Below are 26,532 nucleotides of genomic sequence, written 5' to 3' on the forward strand. Positions count from 1 at the left end.
TTTCCCAATTCCAACGCTGTGACGGCTGAATGATGTTTCTTTTTTGAGCGGCAGGAGCGGCGTCCTCTGGCTGGTATTCTGACCTTCATCCAAGCTGTGTCAGCATTGGTGGGTGAGATCATGGCGTACGGTAAACTATAGGCGTATATAACTATATATACTATATCATATCATGATAAGTCTCGTTCCCATGTTACCCTGTTAAACCTTCTGCTAGCCACACTTGTCCAGTCCCAGGTGCAGTGAACGTCTTCCTTTCACTCGAAACAAAGCGGCACTTTTTTTTAAAGGCTGGTTTACTGTCCCAGCACCCAACCTTCCTCTTTTCGCAGCACGGGCTTAGGACCGGCCATGGCAGAGTTAAAAAAAATGGAGAGCTAACAAATTGAAGATATTTTCCCAATTCCAACGCTGTGACGGCTGAATGATGTTTCTTTTTTGAGCGGCAGGAGCGGCGTCCTCTGGCTGGTATTCTGACCTTCATCCAAGCTGTGTCAGCATTGGTGGGTGAGATCATGGCGTACGGTAAACTATAGGCGTATATAACTATATATACTATATCATATCATGATAAGTCTCGTTCCCATGTTACCCTGTTAAACCTTCTGCTAGCCACACTTGTCCAGTCCCAGGTGCAGTGAACGTCTTCCTTTCACTCGAAACAAAGCGGCACTTTTTTTTAACAGGGCTGGTTTACTGTCCCAGCACCCAACCTTCCTCTTTTCGCAGCACGGGCTTAGGACCGGCCATGGCAGAGTTAAAAAAATGGAGAGCTAACAAATTGAAGATATTTTCCCAATTCCAACGCTGTGACGGCTGAATGATGTTTCTTTTTTGAGCGGCAGGAGCGGCGTCCTCTGGCTGGTATTCTGACCTTCATCCAAGCTGTGTCAGCATTGGTGGGTGAGATCATGGCGTACGGTAAACTATAGGCGTATATAACTATATATACTATATCATATCATGATAAGTCTCGTTCCCATGTTACCCTGTTAAACCTTCTGCTAGCCACACTTGTCCAGTCCCAGGTGCAGTGAACGTCTTCCTTTCACTCGAACATAGCGGCACTTTTTTTTACAGGGCTGGTTTACTGTCCCAGCACCCAACCTTCCTCTTTTCGCAGCACGGGCTTAGGACCGGCCATGGCAGAGTTAAAAAAATGGAGAGCTAACAAATTGAAGATATTTTCCCAATTCCAACGCTGTGACGGCTGAATGATGTTTCTTTTTTGAGCGGCAGGAGCGGCGTCCTCTGGCTGGTATTCTGACCTTCATCCAAGCTGTGTCAGCATTGGTGGGTGAGATCATGGCGTACGGTAAACTATAGGCGTATATAACTATATATACTATATCATATCATGATAAGTCTCGTTCCCATGTTACCCTGTTAAACCTTCTGCTAGCCACACTTGTCCAGTCCCAGGTGCAGTGAACGTCTTCCTTTCACTCGAAACATAGCGGCACTTTTTTTTACAGGGCTGGTTTACTGTCCCAGCACCCAACCTTCCTCTTTTCGCAGCACGGGCTTAGGACCGGCCATGGCAGAGTTAAAAAAATGGAGAGCTAACAAATTGAAGATATTTTCCCAATTCCAACGCTGTGACGGCTGAATGATGTTTCTTTTTTGAGCGGCAGGAGCGGCGTCCTCTGGCTGGTATTCTGACCTTCATCCAAGCTGTGTCAGCATTGGTGGGTGAGATCATGGCGTACGGTAAACTATAGGCGTAAATAACTATATATACTATATCATATCATGATAAGTCTCGTTCCCATGTTACCCTGTTAAACCTTCTGCTAGCCACACTTGTCCAGTCCCAGGTGCAGTGAACGTCTTCCTTTCACTCGAAACATAGCGGCACTTTTTTTTTACAGGGCTGGTTTACTGTCCCAGCACCCAACCTTCCTCTTTTCGCAGCACGGGCTTAGGACCGGCCATGGCAGAGTTAAAAAATGGAGAGCTAACAAATTGAAGATATTTTCCCAATTCCAACGCTGTGACGGCTGAATGATGTTTCTTTTTTGAGCGGCAGGAGCGGCGTCCTCTGGCTGGTATTCTGACCTTCATCCAAGCTGTGTCAGCATTGGTGGGTGAGATCATGGCGTACGGTAAACTATAGGCGTATATAACTATATATACTATATCATATCATGATAAGTCTCGTTCCCATGTTACCCTGTTAAACCTTCTGCTAGCCACACTTGTCCAGTCCCAGGTGCAGTGAACGTCTTCCTTTCACTCGAAACATAGCGGCACTTTTTTTTACAGGGCTGGTTTACTGTCCCAGCACCCAACCTTCCTCTTTTCGCAGCACGGGCTTAGGACCGGCCATGGCAGAGTTAAAAAAATGGAGAGCTAACAAATTGAAGATATTTTCCCAATTCCAACGCTGTGACGGCTGAATGATGTTTCTTTTTTGAGCGGCAGGAGCGGCGTCCTCTGGCTGGTATTCTGACCTTCATCCAAGCTGTGTCAGCATTGGTGGGTGAGATCATGGCGTACGGTAAACTATAGGCGTATATAACTATATATACTATATCATATCATGATAAGTCTCGTTCCCATGTTACCCTGTTAAACCTTCTGCTAGCCACACTTGTCCAGTCCCAGGTGCAGTGAACGTCTTCCTTTCACTCGAAACAAAGCGGAACTTTTTTTTACAGGGCTGGTTTACTGTCCCAGCACCCAACCTTCCTCTTTTCGCAGCACGGGCTTAGGACCGGCCATGGCAGAGTTAAAAAAATGGAGAGCTAACAAATTAAAGATATTTTCCCAATTCCAACGCTGTGACTGCTGAATGATATTTCTTTTTTGAGCGGCAGGAGCGGCGTCCTCTGGCTGGTATTCTGACCTTCATCCAAGCTGTGTCAGCATTGGTGGGTGAGATCATGGCGTACGGTAAACTATAGGCGTATATAACTATATATACTATATCATATCATGATAAGTCTCGTTCCCATGTTACCCTGTTAAACCTTCTGCTAGCCACACTTGTCCAGTCCCAGGTGCAGTGAACGTCTTCCTTTCACTCGAAACAAAGCGGCACTTTTTTTTACAGGGCTGGTTTACTGTCCCAGCACCCAACCTTCCTCTTTTCGCAGCACGGGCTTAGGACCGGCCATGGCAGAGTTAAAAAAATGGAGAGCTAACAAATTGAAGATATTTTCCCAATTCCAACGCTATGATGGCTGAATGTTTCTTTTTTGAGCGGCAGGAGCGGCGTCCTCTGGCTGGTATTCTGACCTTCATCCAAGCTGTGTCAGCATTGGTGGGTGAGATCATGGCGTACGGTAAACTATAGGCGTATATAACTATATATACTATATCATATCATGATAAGTCTCGTTCCCATGTTACCCTGTTAAACCTTCTGCTAGCCACACTTGTCCAGTCCCAGGTGCAGTGAACGTCTGCCTTTCACTCGAAACATAGTGGCACTTTTTTTTACAGGGCTGGTTTACTGTCCCAGCACCCAACCTTCCTCTTTTCGCAGCACGGGCTTAGGACCGGCCATGGCAGAGTTAAAAAAATGGAGAGCTAACAAATTGAAGATATTTTCCCAATTCCAACGCTGTGACGGCTGAATGATGTTTCTTTTTTGAGCGGCAGGAGCGGCGTCCTCTGGCTGGTATTCTGACCTTCATCCAAGCTGTGTCAGCATTGGTGGGTGAGATCATGGCGTACGGTAAACTATAGGCGTATATAACTATATATACTATATCATATCATGATAAGTCTCGTTCCCATGTTACCCTGTTAAACCTTCTGCTAGCCACACTTGTCCAGTCCCAGGTGCAGTGAACGTCTTCCTTTTACTCGAAACATAGCGGCACTTTTTTTTACAGGGCTGGTTTACTGTCCCAGCACCCAACCTTCCTCTTTTCGCAGCACGGGCTTAGGACCGGCCATGGCAGAGTTAAAAAAATGGAGAGCTAACAAATTGAAGATATTTTCCCAATTCCAACGCTGTGACGGCTGAATGATGTTTCTTTTTTGAGCGGCAGGAGCGGCGTCCTCTGGCTGGTATTCTGACCTTCATCCAAGCTGTGTCAGCATTGGTGGGTGAGATCATGGCGTACGGTAAACTATAGGCGTATATAACTATATATACTATATCATATCATGATAAGTCTCGTTCACATGTTACCCTGTTAAACCTTCTGCTAGCCACACTTGTCCAGTCCCAGGTGCAGTGAACATCTTCCTTTCACTCGAAACAGCGGCACTTTTTTTACAGGGCTGGTTTACTGTCCCAGCACCCAACCTTCCTCTTTTCGCAGCACGGGCTTAGGACCGGCCATGGCAGAGTTAAAAAAATGGAGAGCTAACAAATTGAAGATATTTTCCCAATTCCAACGCTGTGACGGCTGAATGATGTTTCTTTTTTGAGCAGCAGGAGCGGCGTCCTCTGGCTAGTATTCTGACCTTCATCCAAGCTGTGTCAGCATTGGTGGGTGAGATCATGGCGTACGGTAAACTATAGGCGTATATAACTATATATACTATATCATATCATGATAAGTCTCGTTCCCATGTTACCCTGTTAAACCTTCTGCTAGCCACACTTGTCCAGTCCCATGTGCAGTGAACGTCTTCCTTTCACTCGAAACATAGCGGCACTTTTTTTTACAGGGCTGGTTTACTGTCCCAGCACCCAACCTTCCTCTTTTCGCAGCACGGGCTTAGGACCGGCCATGGCAGAGTTAAAAAAATGGAGAGCTAACAAATTGAAGATATTTTCCCAATTCCAACGCTGTGACGGCTGAATGATGTTTCTTTTTTGAGCGGCAGGAGCGGCGTCCTCTGGCTGGTATTCTGACCTTCATCCAAGCTGTGTCAGCATTGGTGGGTGAGATCATGGCGTACGGTAAACTATAGGCGTATATAACTATATATACTATATCATATCATGATAAGTCTCGTTCCCATGTTACCCTGTTAAACCTTCTGCTAGCCACACTTGTCCAGTCCCAGGTGCAGTGAACGTCTTCCTTTCACTCGAAACATAGCGGCACTTTTTTTTACAGGGCTGGTTTACTATCCCAGCACCCAACCTTCCTCTTTTCGCAGCACAGGCTTAGGACCGGCCATGGCAGAGTTAAAAAAATGGAGAGCTAACAAATTGAAGATATTTTCCCAATTCCAACGCTGTGACGGCTGAATGATGTTTCTTTTATGAGCGGCAGGAGCGGCGTCCTCTGGCTGGTATTCTGACCTTCATCCAAGCTGTGTCAGCATTGGTGGGTGAGATCATGGCGTACGGTAAACTATAGGCGTATATAACTATATATACTATATCATATCATGATAAGTCTCGTTCCCATGTTACCCTGTTAAACCTTCTGCTAGCCACACTTGTCCAGTCCCAGGTGCAGTGAACGTCTTCCTTTCACTCGAAACATAGCGGCACTTTTTTTTACAGGGCTGGTTTACTGTCCCAGCACCCAACCTTCCTCTTTTCGCAGCATGGGCTTAGGACCGGCCATGGCAGAGTTAAAAAAATGGAGAGCTAACAAATTGAAGATATTTTCCCAATTCCAACGCTGTGACGGCTGAATGATGTTTCTTTTTTGAGCGGCAGGAGCGGCGTCCTCTGGCTGGTATTCTGACCTTCATCCAAGCTGTGTCAGCATTGGTGGGTGAGATCATGGCGTACGGTAAACTATAGGCGTATATAACTATATATACTATATCATATCATGATAAGTCTCGTTCCCATGTTACCCTGTTAAACCTTCTGCTAGCCACACTTGTCCAGTCCCAGGTGCAGTGAACGTCTTCCTTTCACTCGAAACATAGCGGCACTTTTTTTTACAGGGCTGGTTTACTGTCCCAGCACCCAACCTTCCTCTTTTCGCAGCACAGGCTTAGGACCGGCCATGGCAGAGTTAAAAAAATGGAGAGCTAACAAATTGAAGATATTTTCCCAATTCCAACGCTGTGACGGCTGAATGATGTTTCTTTTTTGAGCGGCAGGAGCGGCGTCCTCTGGCTGGTATTCTGACCTTCATCCAAGCTGTGTCAGCATTGGTGGGTGAGATCATGGCGTACGGTAAACTATAGGCGTATATAACTATATATACTATATCATATCATGATAAGTCTCGTTCACATGTTACCCTGTTAAACCTTCTGCTAGCCACACTTGTCCAGTCCCAGGTGCAGTGAACATCTTCCTTTCACTCGAAACAGCGGCACTTTTTTTACAGGGCTGGTTTACTGTCCCAGCACCCAACCTTCCTCTTTTCGCAGCACGGGCTTAGGACCGGCCATGGCAGAGTTAAAAAAATTGAGAGCTAACAAATTGAAGATATTTTCCCAATTCCAACGCTGTGACGGCTGAATGATGTTTCTTTTTTGAGCGGCAGGAGCGGCGTCCTCTGGCTGGTATTCTGACCTTCATCCAAGCTGTGTCAGCATTGGTGGGTGAGATCATGGCGTACGGTAAACTATAGGCGTATATAACTATATATACTATATCATATCATGATAAGTCTCGTTCCCATGTTACCCTGTTAAACCTTCTGCTAGCCACACTTGTCCAGTCCCAGGTGCAGTGAACGTCTTCCTTTCACTCAAAACATAGCGGCACTTTTTTTTACAGGGCTGGTTTACTGTCCCAGCACCCAACCTTCCTCTTTTCGAAGCACGGGCTTAGGACCGGCCATGACAGAGTTAAAAAAATGGAGAGCTAACAAATTGAAGATATTTTCCCAATTCCAACACTGTGACGGCTGAATGATGTTTCTTTTTTGAGCGGCGTCCTCTGGCTGGTATTCTGACCTTCATCCAAGCTGTGTCAGCATTGGTGGGTGAGATCATGGCGTACGGTAAACTATAGGCGTATATAACTATATATACTATATCATATCATGATAAGTCTCGTTCCCATGTTACCCTGTTAAACCTTCTGCTAGCCACACTTGTCCAGTCCCAGGTGCAGTGAACGTCTTCCTTTCACTCGAAACATAGCGGCACTTTTTTTTACAGGGCTGGTTTACTGTCCCAGCACCCAACCTTCCTCTTTTCGCAGCACGGGCTTAGGACCGGCCATGGCAGAGTTAAAAAAATGGAGAGCTAACAAATTGAAGATATTTTCCCAATTCCAACGCTGTGACGGCTGAATGATGTTTCTTTTTTGAGCGGCAGGAGCGGCGTCCTCTGGCTGGTATTCTGACCTTCATCCAATCTGTGTCAGCATTGGTGGGTGAGATCATGGCGTACGGTAAACTATAGGCGTATATAACTATATATACTATATCATATCATGATAAGTCTCGTTCCCATGTTACCCTGTTAAACCTTCTGCTAGCCACACTTGTCCAGTCCCAGGTGCAGTGAACGTCTTCCTTTCACTCGAAACATAGCGGCACTTTTTTTTACAGGGCTGGTTTACTGTCCCAGCACCCAACCTTCCTCTTTTCGCAGCACGGGCTTAGGACCGGCCATGGCAGAGTTAAAAAAATGGAGAGCTAACAAATTGAAGATATTTTCCCAATTCCAACGCTGTGACGGCTGAATGATGTTTCTTTTTGAGCGGCAGGAGCGGCGTCCTCTGGCTGGTATTCTGACCTTCATCCAAGCTGTGTCAGCATTGGTGGGTGAGATCATGGCGTACGGTAAACTATAGGCGTATATAACTATATATACTATATCATATCATGATAAGTCTCGTTCCCATGTTACCCTGTTAAACCTTCTGCTAGCCACACTTGTCCAGTCCCAGGTGCAGTGAACGTCTTCCTTTCACTCGAACCATAGCGGCACTTTTTTTAAAGGGCTGGTTTACTGTCCCAGCACCCAACCTTCCTCTTTTCGCAGCACGGGCTTAGGACCGGCCATGGCAGAGTTAAAAAAATGGAGAGCTAACAAATTGAAGATATTTTCCCAATTCCAACGCTGTGACTGCTGAATGATGTTTCTTTTTTGAGCGGCAGGAGCGGCGTCCTCTGGCTGGTATTCTGACCTTCATCCAAGCTGTGTCAGCATTGGTGGGTGATATCATGGCGTACGGTAAACTATAGGCGTATATAACTATATATACTATATCATATCATGATAAGTCTCGTTCCCATGTTACCCTGTTAAACCTTCTGCTAGCCACACTTGTCCAGTCCCAGGTGCAGTGAACGTCTTCCTTTCACTCGAAACATAGCGGCACTTTTTTTTACAGGGCTGGTTTACTGTCCCAGCACCCAACCTTCCTCTTTTCGCAGCACGGGCTTAGGACCGGCCATGGCAGAGTTAAAAAAATGGAGAGCTAACAAATTGAAGATATTTTCCCAATTCCAACGCTGTGACGGCTGAATGATGTTTCTTTTTTGAGCGGCAGGAGCGGCGTCCTCTGGCTGGTATTCTGACCTTCATCCAAGCTGTGTCAGCATTGGTGGGTGAGATCATGGCGTACGGTAAACTATAGGCGTATATAACTATATATACTATATCATATCATGATAAGTCTCGTTCCCATGTTACCCTGTTAAACCTTCTGCTAGCCACACTTGTCCAGTCCCAGGTGCAGTGAACGTCTTCCTTTCACTCGAAACATAGCGGCACTTTTTTTTACAGGGCTGGTTTACTGTCCCAGCACCCAACCTTCCTCTTTTCGCAGCACGGGCTTAGGACCGGCCATGGCAGAGTTAAAAAAATGGAGAGCTAACAAATTGAAGATATTTTCCCAATTCCAACACTGTGACGGCTGAATGATGTTTCTTTTTTGAGCAGCAGGAGCGGCGTCCTCTGGCTGGTATTCTGACCTTCATCCAAGCTGTGTCAGCATTGGTGGGTGAGATCATGGCGTACGGTAAACTATAGGCGTATATAACTATATATACTATATCATATCATGATAAGTCTCGTTCCCATGTTACCCTGTTAAACCTTCTGCTAGCCACACTTGTCCAGTCCCAGGTGCAGTGAACGTCTTCCTTTCACTCGAAACATAGCGGCACTTTTTTTTACAGGGCTGGTTTACTGTCCCAGCACCCAACCTTCCTCTTTTCGCAGCACGGGCTTAGGACCGGCCATGGCAGAGTTAAAAAAATGGAGAGCTAACAAATTGAAGATATTTTCCCAATTCCAACGCTGTGACGGCTGAATGATGTTTCTTTTTTGAGCGGCAGGAGCGGCGTCCTCTGGCTGGTATTCTGACCTTCATCCAAGCTGTGTCAGCATTGGTGGGTGAGATCATGGCGTACGGTAAACTATAGGCGTATATAACTATATATACTATATCATATCATGATAAGTCTCGTTCCCATGTTACCCTGTTAAACCTTCTGCTAGCCACACTTGTCCAGTCCCAGGTGCAGTGAACGTCTTCCTTTCACTCGAAACATAGCGGCACTTTTTTTAAAGGGCTGGTTTACTGTCCCAGCACCCAACCTTCCTCTTTTCGCAGCACGGGCTTAGGACCGGCCATGGCAGAGTTAAAAAAATGGAGAGCTAACAAATTGAAGATATTTTCCCAATTCCAACGCTGTGACGGCTGAATGATGTTTCTTTTTTGAGCGGCAGGAGCGGCGTCCTCTGGCTGGTATTCTGACCTTCATCCAAGCTGTGTCAGCATTGGTGGGTGAGATCATGGCGTACGGTAAACTATAGGCGTATATAACTATATATACTATATCATATCATGATAAGTCTCGTTCCCATGTTACCCTGTTAAACCTTCTGCTAGCCACACTTGTCCAGTCCCAGGTGCAGTGAACGTCTTCCTTTCACTCAAAACATAGCGGCACTTTTTTTTACAGGGCTGGTTTACTGTCCCAGCACCCAACCTTCCTCTTTTCGCAGCACGGGCTTAGGACCGGCCATGACAGAGTTAAAAAAATGGAGAGCTAACAAATTGAAGATATTTTCCCAATTCCAACACTGTGACGGCTGAATGATGTTTCTTTTTTGAGCGGCGTCCTCTGGCTGGTATTCTGACCTTCATCCAAGCTGTGTCAGCATTGGTGGGTGAGATCATGGCGTACGGTAAACTATAGGCGTATATAACTATATATACTATATCATATCATGATAAGTCTTGTTCCCATGTTACCCTGTTAAACCTTCTGCTAGCCACACTTGTCCAGTCCCAGGTGCAGTGAACGTCTTCCTTTCACTCGAAACATAGCGGCACTTTTTTTTACAGGGCTGGTTTACTGTCCCAGCACCCAACCTTCCTCTTTTCGCAGCACGGGCTTAGGACCGGCCATGGCAGAGTTAAAAAAATGGAGAGCTAACAAATTGAAGATATTTTCCCAATTCCAACGCTGTGACGGCTGAATGATGTTTCTTTTTTGAGCGGCAGGAGCGGCGTCCTCTGGCTGGTATTCTGACCTTCATCCAATCTGTGTCAGCAATGGTGGGTGAGATCATGGCGTACGGTAAACTATAGGCGTATATAACTATATATACTATATCATATCATGATAAGTCTCGTTCCCATGTTACCCTGTTAAACCTTCTGCTAGCCACACTTGTCCAGTCCCAGGTGCAGTGAACGTCTTCCTTTCACTCGAAACATAGCGGCACTTTTTTTTACAGGGCTGGTTTACTGTCCCAGCACCCAACCTTCCTCTTTTCGCAGCACGGGCTTAGGACCGGCCATGGCAGAGTTAAAAAAATGGAGAGCTAACAAATTGAAGATATTTTCCCAATTCCAACGCTGTGACGGCTGAATGATGTTTCTTTTTTGAGCGGCAGGAGCGGCGTCCTCTGGCTGGTATTCTGACCTTCATCCAAGCTGTGTCAGCATTGGTGGGTGAGATCATGGCGTACGGTAAACTATAGGCGTATATAACTATATATACTATATCATATCATGATAAGTCTCGTTCCCATGTTACCCTGTTAAACCTTCTGCTAGCCACACTTGTCCAGTCTCAGGTGCAGTGAACGTCTTCCTTTCACTCAAAACATAGCGGCACTTTTTTTTACAGGGCTGGTTTACTGTCCCAGCACCCAACCTTCCTCTTTTCGCAGCACGGGCTTAGGACCGGCCATGGCAGAGTTAAAAAAATGGAGAGCTAACAAATTGAAGATATTTTCCCAATTCCAACACTGTGACGGCTGAATGATGTTTCTTTTTTGAGCGGCGTCCTCTGGCTGGTATTCTGACCTTCATCCAAGCTGTGTCAGCATTGGTGGGTGAGATCATGGCGTACGGTAAACTATAGGCGTATATAACTATATATACTATATCATATCATGATAAGTCTCGTTCCCATGTTACCCTGTTAAACCTTCTGCTAGCCACACTTGTCCAGTCCCAGGTGCAGTGAACGTCTTCCTTTCACTCGAAACATAGCGGCACTTTTTTTTACAGGGCTGGTTTACTGTCCCAGCACCCAACCTTCCTCTTTTCGCAGCACGGGCTTAGGACCGGCCATGGCAGAGTTAAAAAAATGGAGAGCTAACAAATTGAAGATATTTTCCCAATTCCAACGCTGTGACGGCTGAATGATGTTTCTTTTTGAGCGGCAGGAGCGGCGTCCTCTGGCTGGTATTCTGACCTTCATCCAAGCTGTGTCAGCATTGGTGGGTGAGATCATGGCGTACGGTAAACTATAGGCGTATATAACTATATATACTATATCATATCATGATAAGTCTCGTTCCCATGTTACCCTGTTAAACCTTCTGCTAGCCACACTTGTCCAGTCCCAGGTGCAGTGAACGTCTTCCTTTCACTCGAACCATAGCGGCACTTTTTTTAAAGGGCTGGTTTACTGTCCCAGCACCCAACCTTCCTCTTTTCGCAGCACGGGCTTAGGACCGGCCATGGCAGAGTTAAAAAAATGGAGAGCTAACAAATTGAAGATATTTTCCCAATTCCAACGCTGTGACTGCTGAATGATGTTTCTTTTTTGAGCGGCAGGAGCGGCGTCCTCTGGCTGGTATTCTGACCTTCATCCAAGCTGTGTCAGCATTGGTGGGTGATATCATGGCGTACGGTAAACTATAGGCGTATATAACTATATATACTATATCATATCATGATAAGTCTCGTTCCCATGTTACCCTGTTAAACCTTCTGCTAGCCACACTTGTCCAGTCCCAGGTGCAGTGAACGTCTTCCTTTCACTCGAAACATAGCGGCACTTTTTTTTACAGGGCTGGTTTACTGTCCCAGCACCCAACCTTCCTCTTTTCGCAGCACGGGCTTAGGACCGGCCATGGCAGAGTTAAAAAAATGGAGAGCTAACAAATTGAAGATATTTTCCCAATTCCAACGCTGTGACGGCTGAATGATGTTTCTTTTTTGAGCGGCAGGAGCGGCGTCCTCTGGCTGGTATTCTGACCTTCATCCAAGCTGTGTCAGCATTGGTGGGTGAGATCATGGCGTACGGTAAACTATAGGCGTATATAACTATATATACTATATCATATCATGATAAGTCTCGTTCCCATGTTACCCTGTTAAACCTTCTGCTAGCCACACTTGTCCAGTCCCAGGTGCAGTGAACGTCTTCCTTTCACTCGAAACATAGCGGCACTTTTTTTACAGGGCTGGTTTACTGTCCCAGCACCCAACCTTCCTCTTTTCGCAGCACGGGCTTAGGACCGGCCATGGCAGAGTTAAAAAAATGGAGAGCTAACAAATTGAAGATATTTTCCCAATTCCAACGCTGTGACGGCTGAATGATGTTTCTTTTTTGAGCGGCAGGAGCGGCGTCCTCTGGCTGGTATTCTGACCTTCATCCAAGCTGTGTCAGCATTGGTGGGTGAGATCATGGCGTACGGTAAACTATAGGCGTATATAACTATATATACTATATCATATCATGATAAGTCTCGTTCCCATGTTACCCTGTTAAACCTTCTGCTAGCCACACTTGTCCAGTCCCAGGTGCAGTGAACGTCTTCCTTTCACTCGAAACATAGCGGCACTTTTTTTTACAGGGCTGGTTTACTGTCCCAGCACCCAACCTTCCTCTTTTCGCAGCACGGGCTTAGGACCGGCCATGGCAGAGTTAAAAAAATGGAGAGCTAACAAATTGAAGATATTTTCCCAATTCCAACGCTGTGACGGCTGAATGATGTTTCTTTTTTGAGCGGCAGGAGCGGCGTCCTCTGGCTGGTATTCTGACCTTCATCCAAGCTGTGTCAGCATTGGTGGGTGAGATCATGGCGTACGGTAAACTATAGGCGTATATAACTATATATACTATATCATATCATGATAAGTCTCGTTCCCATGTTACCCTGTTAAACCTTCTGCTAGCCACACTTGTCCAGTCTCAGGTGCAGTGAACGTCTTCCTTTCACTCAAAACATAGCGGCACTTTTTTTTACAGGGCTGGTTTACTGTCCCAGCACCCAACCTTCCTCTTTTCGCAGCACGGGCTTAGGACCGGCCATGGCAGAGTTAAAAAAATGGAGAGCTAACAAATTGAAGATATTTTCCCAATTCCAACACTGTGACGGCTGAATGATGTTTCTTTTTTGAGCGGCGTCCTCTGGCTGGTATTCTGACCTTCATCCAAGCTGTGTCAGCATTGGTGGGTGAGATCATGGCGTACGGTAAACTATAGGCGTATATAACTATATATACTATATCATATCATGATAAGTCTCGTTCCCATGTTACCCTGTTAAACCTTCTGCTAGCCACACTTGTCCAGTCCCAGGTGCAGTGAACGTCTTCCTTTTACTCGAAACATAGCGGCACTTTTTTTTACAGGGCTGGTTTACTGTCCCAGCACCCAACCTTCCTCTTTTCGCAGCACGGGCTTAGGACCGGCCATGGCAGAGTTAAAAAAATGGAGAGCTAACAAATTGAAGATATTTTCCCAATTCCAACGCTGTGACGGCTGAATGATGTTTCTTTTTTGAGCGGCAGGAGCGGCGTCCTCTGGCTGGTATTCTGACCTTCATCCAAGCTGTGTCAGCATTGGTGGGTGAGATCATGGCGTACGGTAAACTATAGGCGTATATAACTATATATACTATATCATATCATGATAAGTCTCGTTCCCATGTTACCCTGTTAAACCTTCTGCTAGCCACACTTGTCCAGTCCCAGGTGCAGTGAACGTCTGCCTTTCACTCGAAACATAGCGGCACTTTTTTTTACAGGGCTGGTTTACTGTCCCAGCACCCAACCTTCCTCTTTTCGCAGCACGGGCTTAGGACCGGCCATGGCAGAGTTAAAAAAATGGAGAGCTAACAAATTGAAGATATTTTCCCAATTCCAACGCTGTGACGGCTGAATGATGTTTCTTTTTTGAGCGGCAGGAGCGGCGTCCTCTGGCTGGTATTCTGACCTTCATCCAAGCTGTGTCAGCATTGGTGGGTGAGATCATGGCGTACGGTAAACTATAGGCGTATATAACTATATATACTATATCATATCATGATAAGTCTCGTTCCCATGTTACCCTGTTAAACCTTCTGCTAGCCACACTTGTCCAGTCCCAGGTGCAGTGAATGTCTTCCTTTCACTCGAAACATAGCGGCACTTTTTTTTACAGGGCTGGTTTACTGTCCCAGCACCCAACCTTCCTCTTTTCGCAGCACGGGCTTAGGACCGGCCATGGCAGAGTTAAAAAAATGGAGAGCTAACAAATTGAAGATATTTTCCCAATTCCAACGCTGTGACGGCTGAATGATGTTTCTTTTTTGAGCGGCAGGAGCGGCGTCCTCTGGCTGGTATTCTGACCTTCATCCAAGCTGTGTCAGCATTGGTGGGTGAGATCATGGCGTACGGTAAACTATAGGCGTATATAACTATATATACTATATCATATCATGATAAGTCTCGTTCCCATGTTACCCTGTTAAACCTTCTGCTAGCCACACTTGTCCAGTCCCAGGTGCAGTGAACGTCTTCCTTTCACTCGAAACATAGCGGCACTTTTTTTTACAGGGCTGGTTTACTGTCCCAGCACCCAACCTTCCTCTTTTCGCAGCACGGGCTTAGGACCGGCCATGGCAGAGTTAAAAAAATGGAGAGCTAACAAATTGAAGATATTTTCCCAATTCCAACGCTGTGACGGCTGAATGATGTTTCTTTTTGAGCGGCAGGAGCGGCGTCCTCTGGCTGGTATTCTGACCTTCATCCAAGCTGTGTCAGCATTGGTGGGTGAGATCATGGCGTACGGTAAACTATAGGCGTATATAACTATATATACTATATCATATCATGATAAGTCTCGTTCCCATGTTACCCTGTTAAACCTTCTGCTAGCCACACTTGTCCAGTCCCAGGTGCAGTGAACGTCTTCCTTTCACTCGAAACATAGCGGCACTTTTTTTTACAGGGCTGGTTTACTGTCCCAGCACCCAACCTTCCTCTTTTCGCAGCACGGGCTTAGGACCGGCCATGGCAGAGTTAAAAAAATGGAGAGCTAACAAATTGAAGATATTTTCCCAATTGCAACGCTGTGACGGCTGAATGATGTTTCTTTTTTGAGCGGCAGGAGCGGCGTCCTCTGGCTGGTATTCTGACCTTCATCCAAGCTGTGTCAGCATTGATGGGTGAGATCATGGCGTACGGTAAACTATAGGCGTATATAACTATATATACTATATCATATCATGATAAGTCTCGTTCCCATGTTACCCTGTTAAACCTTCTGCTAGCCACACTTGTCCAGTCCCAGGTGCAGTGAACGTCTTCCTTTCACTCGAAACATAGCGGCACTTTTTTTAAAGGGCTGGTTTACTGTCCCAGCACCCAACCTTCCTCTTTTCGCAGCACGGGCTTAGGACCGGCCATGGCAGAGTTAAAAAAATGGAGAGCTAACAAATTGAAGATATTTTCCCAATTCCAACGCTGTGACGGCTGAATGATGTTTCTTTTTTGAGCGGCAGGAGCGGCGTCCTCTGGCTGGTATTCTGACCTTCATCCAAGCTGTGTCAGCATTGGTGGGTGAGATCATGGCGTACGGTAAACTATAGGTGTATATAACTATATATACTATATCATATCATGATAAGTCTCGTTCCCATGTTACCCTGTTAAACCTTCTGCTAGCCACACTTGTCCAGTCCCAGGTGCAGTGAACGTCTTCCTTTCACTCGAAACATAGCGGCACTTTTTTTTACAGGGCTGGTTTACTGTCCCAGCACCCAACCTTCCTCTTTTCGCAGCACGGGCTTAGGACCGGCCATGGCAGAGTTAAAAAAATGGAGAGCTAACAAATTGAAGATATTTTCCCAATTCCAACGCTGTGACGGCTGAATGATGTTTCTTTTTTGAGTGGCAGGAGCGGCGTCCTCTGGCTGGTATTCTGACCTTCATCCAAGCTGTGTCAGCATTGGTGGGTGAGATCATGGCGTACGGTAAACTATAGGCGTATATAACTATATATACTATATCATATCATGATAAGTCTCGTTCCCATGTTACCCTGTTAAACCTTCTGCTAGCCACACTTGTCCAGTCCCAGGTGCAGTGAACGTCTTCCTTTCATTCGAAACAAAGCGGAACTTTTTTTTACAGGGCTGGTTTACTGTCCCAGCACCCAACCTTCCTCTTTTCGCAGCACGGGCTTAGGACCGGCCATGGCAGAGTTAAAAAAATGGAGAGCTAACAAATTGAAGATATTTTCCCAATTCCAACGCTGTGACGGTTGAATGTTTCTTTTTTGAGCGGCAGGAGCGGCGTCCTCTGGCTGGTATTCTGACCTTCATCCAAGCTGTGTCAGCATTGGTGGGTGAGATCATGGCGTACGGTAAACTATAGGCGTATATAACTATATATACTATATCATATCATGATAAGTCTCGTTCCCATGTTACCCTGTTAAACCTTCTGCTAGCCACACTTGTCCAGTCCCAGGTGCAGTGAACGTCTTCCTTTCACTCGAAACATAGCGGCACTTTTTTTAAAGGGCTGGTTTACTGTCCCAGCACCCAACCTTCCTCTTTTCGCAGCACGGGCTTAGGACCGGCCATGGCAGAGTTAAAAAAATGGAGAGCTAACAAATTGAAGATATTTTCCCAATTCCAACGCTATGATGGCTGAATGTTTCTTTTTTGAGCGGCAGGAGCGGCGTCCTCTGGCTGGTATTCTGACCTTCATCCAAGCTGTGTCAGCATTGGTGGGTGAGATCATGGCGTACGGTAAACTATAGGCGTATATAACTATATATACTATATCATATCATGATAAGTCTCGTTCCCATGTTACCCTGTTAAACCTTCTGCTAGCCACACTTGTCCAGTCCCAGGTGCAGTGAACGTCTGCCTTTCACTCGAAACATAGTGGCACTTTTTTTTACAGGGCTGGTTTACTGTCCCAGCACCCAACCTTCCTCTTTTCGCAGCACGGGCTTAGGACCGGCCATGGCAGAGTTAAAAAAATGGAGAGCTAACAAATTGAAGATATTTTCCCAATTCCAACGCTGTGACGGCTGAATGATGTTTCTTTTTTGAGCGGCAGGAGCGGCGTCCTCTGGCTGGTATTCTGACCTTCATCCAAGCTGTGTCAGCATTGGTGGGTGAGATCATGGCGTACGGTAAACTATAGGCGTATATAACTATATATACTATATCATATCATGATAAGTCTCGTTCACATGTTACCCTGTTAAACCTTCTGCTAGCCACACTTGTCCAGTCCCAGGTGCAGTGAACATCTTCCTTTCACTCAAAACAGCGGCACTTTTTTTACAGGGCTGGTTTACTGTCCCAGCACCCAACCTTCCTCTTTTCGCAGCACGGGCTTAGGACCGGCCATGGCAGAGTTAAAAAAATGGAGAGCTAACAAATTGAAGATATTTTCCCAATTCCAACGCTGTGACGGCTGAATGATGTTTCTTTTTTGAGCAGCAGGAGCGGCGTCCTCTGGCTAGTATTCTGACCTTCATCCAAGCTGTGTCAGCATTGGTGGGTGAGATCATGGCGTACGGTAAAACTATAGGCGTATATAACTATATATACTATATCATATCATGATAAGTCTCGTTCCCATGTTACCCTGTTAAACCTTCTGCTAGCCACACTTGTCCAGTCCCATGTGCAGTGAACGTCTTCCTTTCACTCGAAACATAGCGGCACTTTTTTTTACAGGGCTGGTTTACAGTCCCAGCACCCAACCTTCCTCTTTTCGCAGCACGGGCTTAGGACCGGCCATGGCAGAGTTAAAAAAATGGAGAGCTAACAAATTGAAGATATTTTCCCAATTCCAACGCTGTGACGGCTGAATGTTTCTTTTTTGAGCGGCAGGAGCGGCGTCCTCTGGCTGGTATTCTGACCTTCATCCAAGCTGTGTCAGCATTGGTGGGTGAGATCATGGCGTACGGTAAACTATAGGCGTATAAAACTATATATACTATATCATATCATGATAAGTCTCGTTCCCATGTTACCCTGTTAAACCTTCTGCTAGCCACACTTGTCCAGTCCCAGGTGCAGTGAACGTCTTCCTTTCACTCGAAACATAGCGGCACTTTTTTTTACAGGGCTGGTTTACTGTCCCAGCACCCAACCTTCCTCTTTTCGCAGCACAGGCTTAGGACCGGCCATGGCAGAGTTAAAAAAATGGAGAGCTAACAAATTGAAGATATTTTCCCAATTCCAACGCTGTGACGGCTGAATGATGTTTCTTTTTTGAGCGGCAGGAGCGGCGTCCTCTGGCTGGTATTCTGACCTTCATCCAAGCTGTGTCAGCATTGGTGGGTGAGATCATGGCGTACGGTAAACTATAGGCGTATATAACTATATATACTATATCATATCATGATAAGTCTCGTTCCCATGTTACCCTGTTAAACCTTCTGCTAGCCACACTTGTCCAGTCCCAGGTGCAGTGAACGTCTTCCTTTCACTCGAAACATAGCGGCACTTTTTTTTACAGGGCTGGTTTACTGTCCCAGCACCCAACCTTCCTCTTTTCGCAGCACGGGCTTAGGACCGGCCATGGCAGAGTTAAAAAAATGGAGAGCTAACAAATTGAAGATATTTTCCCAATTCCAACGCTGTGACGGCTGAATGATGTTTCTTTTTTGAGCGGCAGGAGCGGCGTCCTCTGGCTGGTATTCTGACCTTCATCCAAGCTGTGTCAGCATTGGTGGGTGAGATCATGGCGTACGGTAAACTATAGGCGTATATAACTATATATACTATATCATATCATGATAAGTCTCGTTCCCATGTTACCCTGTTAAACCTTCTGCTAGCCACACTTGTCCAGTCCCAGGTGCAGTGAACGTCTTCCTTTCACTCGAAACATAGCGGCACTTTTTTTAAAGGGCTGGTTTACTGTCCCAGCACCCAACCTTCCTCTTTTCGCAGCACGGGCTTAGGACCGGCCATGGCAGAGTTAAAAAAATGGAGAGCTAACAAATTGAAGATATTTTCCCAATTCCAACGCTGTGACGGCTGAATGATGTTTCTTTTTTGAGCGGCAGGAGCGGCGTCCTCTGGCTGGTATTCTGACCTTCATCCAAGCTGTGTCAGCATTGGTGGGTGAGATCATGGCGTACGGTAAACTATAGGCGTATATAACTATATATACTATATCATATCATGATAAGTCTCGTTCCCATGTTACCCTGTTAAACCTTCTGCTAGCCACACTTGTCCAGTCCCAGGTGCAGTGAACGTCTTCCTTTCATTCGAAACAAAGCGGCACTTTTTTTTACAGGGCTGGTTTACTGTCCCAGCACCCAACCTTCCTCTTTTCGCAGCACGGGCTTAGGACCGGCCATGGCAGAGTTAAAAAAATGGAGAGCTAACAAATTGAAGATATTTTCCCAATTCCAACGCTGTGACGGTTGAATGTTTCTTTTTTGAGCGGCAGGAGCGGCGTCCTCTGGCTGGTATTCTGACCTTCATCCAAGCTGTGTCAGCATTGGTGGGTGAGATCATGGCGTACGGTAAACTATAGGCGTATATAACTATATATACTATATCATATCATGATAAGTCTCGTTCCCATGTTACCCTGTTAAACCTTCTGCTAGCCACACTTGTCCAGTCCCAGGTGCAGTGAACGTCTTCCTTTCACTCGAAACATAGCGGCACTTTTTTTAAAGGGCTGGTTTACTGTCCCAGCACCCAACCTTCCTCTTTTCGCAGCACGGGCTTAGGACCGGCCATGGCAGAGTTAAAAAAATGGAGAGCTAACAAATTAAAGATATTTTCCCAATTCCAACGCTGTGACTGCTGAATGATATTTCTTTTTTGAGCGGCGTCCTCTGGCTGGTATTCTGACCTTCATCCAAGCTGTGTCAGCATTGGTGGGTGAGATCATGGCGTACGGTAAACTATAGGCGTATATAACTATATATACTATATCATATCATGATAAGTCTCGTTCACATGTTACCCTGTTAAACCTTCTGCTAGCCACACTTGTCCAGTCCCAGGTGCAGTGAACATCTTCCTTTCACTCAAAACAGCGGCACTTTTTTTACAGGGCTGGTTTACTGTCCCAGCACCCAACCTTCCTCTTTTCGCAGCACGGGCTTAGGACCGGCCATGGCAGAGTTAAAAAAATGGAGAGCTAACAAATTGAAGATATTTTCCCAATTCCAACGCTGTGACGGCTGAATGATGTTTCTTTTTTGAGCAGCAGGAGCGGCGTCCTCTGGCTAGTATTCTGACCTTCATCCAAGCTGTGTCAGCATTGGTGGGTGAGATCATGGCGTACGGTAAACTATAGGCGTATATAACTATATATACTATATCATATCATGATAAGTCTCGTTCCCATGTTACCCTGTTAAACCTTCTGCTAGCCACACTTGTCCAGTCCCATGTGCAGTGAACGTCTTCCTTTCACTCGAAACATAGCGGCACTTTTTTTACAGGGCTGGTTTACTGTCCCAGCACCCAACCTTCCTCTTTTCGCAGCACGGGCTTAGGACCGGCCATGGCAGAGTTAAAAAAATGGAGAGCTAACAAATTGAAGATATTTTCCCAATTCCAACGCTGTGACGGCTGAATGATGTTTCTTTTTTGAGCGGCAGGAGCGGCGTCCTCTGGCTGGTATTCTGACCTTCATCCAAGCTGTGTCAGCATTGGTGGGTGAAATCATGGCGTACGGTAAACTATAGGCGTATATAACTATATATACTATATCATATCATGATAAGTCTCATTCCCATGTTACCCTGTTAAACCTTCTACTAGCCACACTTGTCCAGTCCCAGGTGCAGTGAACGTCTTCCTTTCACTCGAAACAAAGCGGCACTTTTTTTTACAGGGCTGGTTTACAGTCCCAGCACCCAACCTTCCTCTTTTCGCAGCACGGGCTTAGGACCGGCCATGGCAGAGTTAAAAAAATGGAGAGCTAACAAATTGAAGATATTTTCCCAATTCCAACGCTGTGACGGCTGAATGTTTCTTTTTTGAGCGGCAGGAGCGGCGTCCTCTGGCTGGTATTCTGACCTTCATCCAAGCTGTGTCAGCATTGGTGGGTGAGATCATGGCGTACGGTAAACTATAGGCGTATAAAACTATATATACTATATCATATCATGATAAGTCTCGTTCCCATGTTACCCTGTTAAACCTTCTGCTAGCCACACTTGTCCAGTCCCAGGTGCAGTGAACGTCTTCCTTTCACTCGAAACATAGCGGCACTTTTTTTTACAGGGCTGGTTTACTGTCCCAGCACCCAACCTTCCTCTTTTCGCAGCACAGGCTTAGGACCGGCCATGGCAGAGTTAAAAAAATGGAGAGCTAACAAATTGAAGATATTTTCCCAATTCCAACGCTGTGACGGCTGAATGATGTTTCTTTTTTGAGCGGCAGGAGCGGCGTCCTCTGGCTGGTATTCTGACCTTCATCCAAGCTGTGTCAGCATTGGTGGGTGAGATCATGGCGTACGGTAAACTATAGGCGTATATAACTATATATACTATATCATATCATGATAAGTCTCGTTCCCATGTTACCCTGTTAAACCTTCTGCTAGCCACACTTGTCCAGTCCCAGGTGCAGTGAACGTCTTCCTTTCACTCGAAACATAGCGGCACTTTTTTTTACAGGGCTGGTTTACTGTCCCAGCACCCAACCTTCCTCTTTTCGCAGCACGGGCTTAGGACCGGCCATGGCAGAGTTAAAAAAATGGAGAGCTAACAAATTGAAGATATTTTCCCAATTCCAACGCTGTGACGGCTGAATGATGTTTCTTTTTTGAGCGGCAGGAGCGGCGTCCTCTGGCTGGTATTCTGACCTTCATCCAAGCTGTGTCAGCATTGGTGGGTGAGATCATGGCGTACGGTAAACTATAGGCGTATATAACTATATATACTATATCATATCATGATAAGTCTCGTTCACATGTTACCCTGTTAAACCTTCTGCTAGCCACACTTGTCCAGTCCCAGGTGCAGTGAACATCTTCCTTTCACTCGAAACAGCGGCACTTTTTTTACAGGGCTGGTTTACTGTCCCAGCACCCAACCTTCCTCTTTTCGCAGCACGGGCTTAGGACCGGCCATGGCAGAGTTAAAAAAATGGAGAGCTAACAAATTGAAGATATTTTCCCAATTCCAACGCTGTGACGGCTGAATGATGTTTCTTTTTTGAGCGGCAGGAGCGGCGTCCTCTGGCTGGTATTCTGACCTTCATCCAAGCTGTGTCAGCATTGGTGGGTGAGATCATGGCGTACGGTAAACTATAGGTGTATATAACTATATATACTATATCATATCATGATAAGTCTCGTTCCCATGTTACCCTGTTAAACCTTCTGCTAGCCACACTTGTCCAGTCCCAGGTGCAGTGAACGTCTTCCTTTCACTCGAAACATAGCGGCACTTTTTTTTACAGGGCTGGTTTACTGTCCCAGCACCCAACCTTCCTCTTTTCGCAGCACGGGCTTAGGACCGGCCATGGCAGAGTTAAAAAAATGGAGAGCTAACAAATTGAAGATATTTTCCCAATTCCAACGCTGTGACGGCTGAATGATGTTTCTTTTTTGAGCGGCAGGAGCGGCGTCCTCTGGCTGGTATTCTGACCTTCATCCAAGCTGTGTCAGCATTGGTGGGTGAGATCATGGCGTACGGTAAACTATAGGCGTATATAACTATATATACTATATCATATCATGATAAGTCTCGTTCCCATGTTACCCTGTTAAACCTTCTGCTAGCCACACTTGTCCAGTCCCAGGTGCAGTGAACGTCTTCCTTTCACTCGAAACATAGCGGCACTTTTTTTAAAGGGCTGGTTTACTGTCCCAGCACCCAACCTTCCTCTTTTCGCAGCACGGGCTTAGGACCGGCCATGGCAGAGTTAAAAAAATGGAGAGCTAACAAATTGAAGATATTTTCCCAATTCCAACGCTGTGACGGATGAATGATGTTTCTTTTTTGAGCGGCAGGAGCGGCGTCCTCTGGCTGGTATTCTAACCTTCATCCAAGCTGTGTCAGCATTGGTGGGTGAGATCATGGCGTACGGTAAACTATAGGCGTTTATAACTATATATACTATATCATATCATGATAAGTCTCGTTCCCATGTTACCCTGTTAGACCTTCTGCTAGCCACACTTGTCCAGTCCCAGGTGCAGTGAATGTCTTCCTTTCACTCGAAACATAGCGGCACTTTTTTTTACAGGGCTGGTTTACTGTCCCAGCACCCAACCTTCCTCTTTTCGCAGCACGGGCTTAGGACCGGCCATGGCAGAGTTAAAAAAATGGAGAGCTAACAAATTGAAGATATTTTCCCAATTCCAACGCTGTGACGGCTGAATGATGTTTCTTTTTTGAGCGGCGTCCTCTGGCTGGTATTCTGACCTTCATCCAAGCTGTGTCAGCATTGGTGGGTGAGATCATGGCGTACGGTAAACTATAGGCGTATATAACTATATATACTATATCATATCATGATAAGTCTCGTTCCCATGTTACCCTGTTAAACCTTCTGCTAGCCACACTTGTCCAGTCCCAGGTGCAGTGAACGTCTTCCTTTCACTCGAAACATAGCGGCACTTTTTTTAAAGGGCTGGTTTACTGTCCCAGCACCCAACCTTCCTCTTTTCGCAGCACGGGCTTAGGACCGGCCATGGCAGAGTTAAAAAAATGGAGAGCTAACAAATTGAAGATATTTTCCCAATTCCAACGCTGTGACGGCTGAATGATGTTTCTTTTTTGAGCGGCAGGAGCGGCGTCCTCTGGCTGGTATTCTGACCTTCATCCAATCTGTGTCAGCATTGGTGGGTGAGATCATGGCGTACGGTAAACTATAGGCGTATATAACTATATATACTATATCATATCATGATAAGTCTCGTTCCCATGTTACCCTGTTAAACCTTCTGCTAGCCACACTTGTCCAGTCCCAGGTGCAGTGAACGTCTTCCTTTCACTCGAAACATAGCGGCACTTTTTTTTACAGGGCTGGTTTACTGTCCCAGCACCCAACCTTCCTCTTTTCGCAGCACGGGCTTAGGACCGGCCATGGCAGAGTTAAAAAAATGGAGAGCTAACAAATTGAAGATATTTTCCCAATTCCAACGCTGTGACGGCTGAATGATGTTTCTTTTTGAGCGGCAGGAGCGGCGTCCTCTGGCTGGTATTCTGACCTTCATCCAAGCTGTGTCAGCATTGGTGGGTGAGATCATGGCGTACGGTAAACTATAGGCGTATATAACTATATATACTATATCATATCATGATAAGTCTCGTTCCCATGTTACCCTGTTAAACCTTCTGCTAGCCACACTTGTCCAGTCCCAGGTGCAGTGAACGTCTTCCTTTCACTCGAAACATAGCGGCACTTTTTTTAAAGGGCTGGTTTACTGTCCCAGCACCCAACCTTCCTCTTTTCGCAGCACGGGCTTAGGACCGGCCATGGCAGAGTTAAAAAAATGGAGAGCTAACAAATTGAAGATATTTTCCCAATTCCAACGCTGTGACTGCTGAATGATGTTTCTTTTTTGAGCGGCAGAAGCGGCGTCCTCTGGCTGGTATTCTGACCTTCATCCAAGCTGTGTCAGCATTGGTGGGTGATATCATGGCGTACGGTAAACTATAGGCGTATATAACTATATATACTATATCATATCATGATAAGTCTCGTTCCCATGTTACCCTGTTAAACCTTCTGCTAGCCACACTTGTCCAGTCCCAGGTGCAGTGAACGTCTTCCTTTCACTCGAAACATAGCGGCACTTTTTTTTACAGGGCTGGTTTACTGTCCCAGCACCCAACCTTCCTCTTTTCGCAGCACGGGCTTAGGACCGGCCATGGCAGAGTTAAAAAATGGAGAGCTAACAAATTGAAGATATTTTCCCAATTCCAACGCTGTGACGGCTGAATGATGTTTCTTTTTGAGCGGCAGGAGCGGCGTCCTCTGGCTGGTATTCTGACCTTCATCCAAGCTGTGTCAGCATTGGTGGGTGAGATCATGGCGTACGGTAAACTATAGGCGTATATAACTATATATACTATATCATATCATGATAAGTCTCGTTCCCATGTTACCCTGTTAAACCTTCTGCTAGCCACACTTGTCCAGTCCCAGGTGCAGTGAACGTCTTCCTTTCACTCGAAACATAGCGGCACTTTTTTTTACAGGGCTGGTTTACTGTCCCAGCACCCAACCTTCCTCTTTTCGCAGCACGGGCTTAGGACCGGCCATGGTAGAGTTAAAAAAATGGAGAGCTAACAAATTAAAGATATTTTCCCAATTCCAACGCTGTGACGGCTGAATGATGTTTCTTTTTTGAGCGGCAGGAGCGGCGTCCTCTGGCTGGTATTCTGACCTTCATCCAAGCTGTGTCAGCATTGGTGGGTGAGATCATGGCGTACGGTAAACTATAGGCGTATATAACTATATATACTATATCATATTATGATAAGTCTCGTTCCCATGTTACCCTGTTAAACCTTCTGCTAGCCACACTTGTCCAGTCCCAGGTGCAGTGAACGTCTTCCTTTCACTCGAAACATAGCGGCACTTTTTTTTACAGGGCTGGTTTACTGTCCCAGCACCCAACCTTCCTCTTTTCGCAGCACGGGCTTAGGACCGGCCATGGCAGAGTTAAAAAAATGGAGAGCTAACAAATTGAAGATATTTTCCCAATTCCAACACTGTGACGGCTGAATGATGTTTCTTTTTTGAGCGGCAGGAGCGGCGTCCTCTGGCTGGTATTCTGACCTTCATCCAAGCTGTGTCAGCATTGGTGGGTGAGATCATGGCGTACGGTAAACTATAGGCGTATATAACTATATATACTATATCATATCATGATAAGTCTCGTTCCCATGTTACCCTGTTAAACCTTCTGCTAGCCACACTTGTCCAGTCCCAGGTGCAGTGAACGTCTCCTTTCACTCGAAACATAGCGGCACTTTTTTTTACAGGGCTGGTTTACTGTCCCAGCACCCAACCTTCCTCTTTTCGCAGCACGGGCTTAGGACCGGCCATGGCAGAGTTAAAAAAATGGAGAGCTAACAAATTGAAGATATTTTCCCAATTCCAACGCTGTGACGGCTGAATGATGTTTCTTTTTTGAGCGGCAGGAGCGGCGTCCTCTGGCTGGTATTCTGACCTTCATCCAAGCTGTGTCAGCATTGGTGGGTGAGATCATGGCGTACGGTAAACTATAGGCATATATAACTATATATACTATATCATATC

Source organism: Staurois parvus, unplaced genomic scaffold, assembly GCF_062004578.1.
Source record: "Staurois parvus isolate SC_StPar_1 unplaced genomic scaffold, SC_StPar_1.0 ptg000232l, whole genome shotgun sequence".
Classification (NCBI taxonomy): domain Eukaryota; kingdom Metazoa; phylum Chordata; class Amphibia; order Anura; family Ranidae; genus Staurois; species Staurois parvus.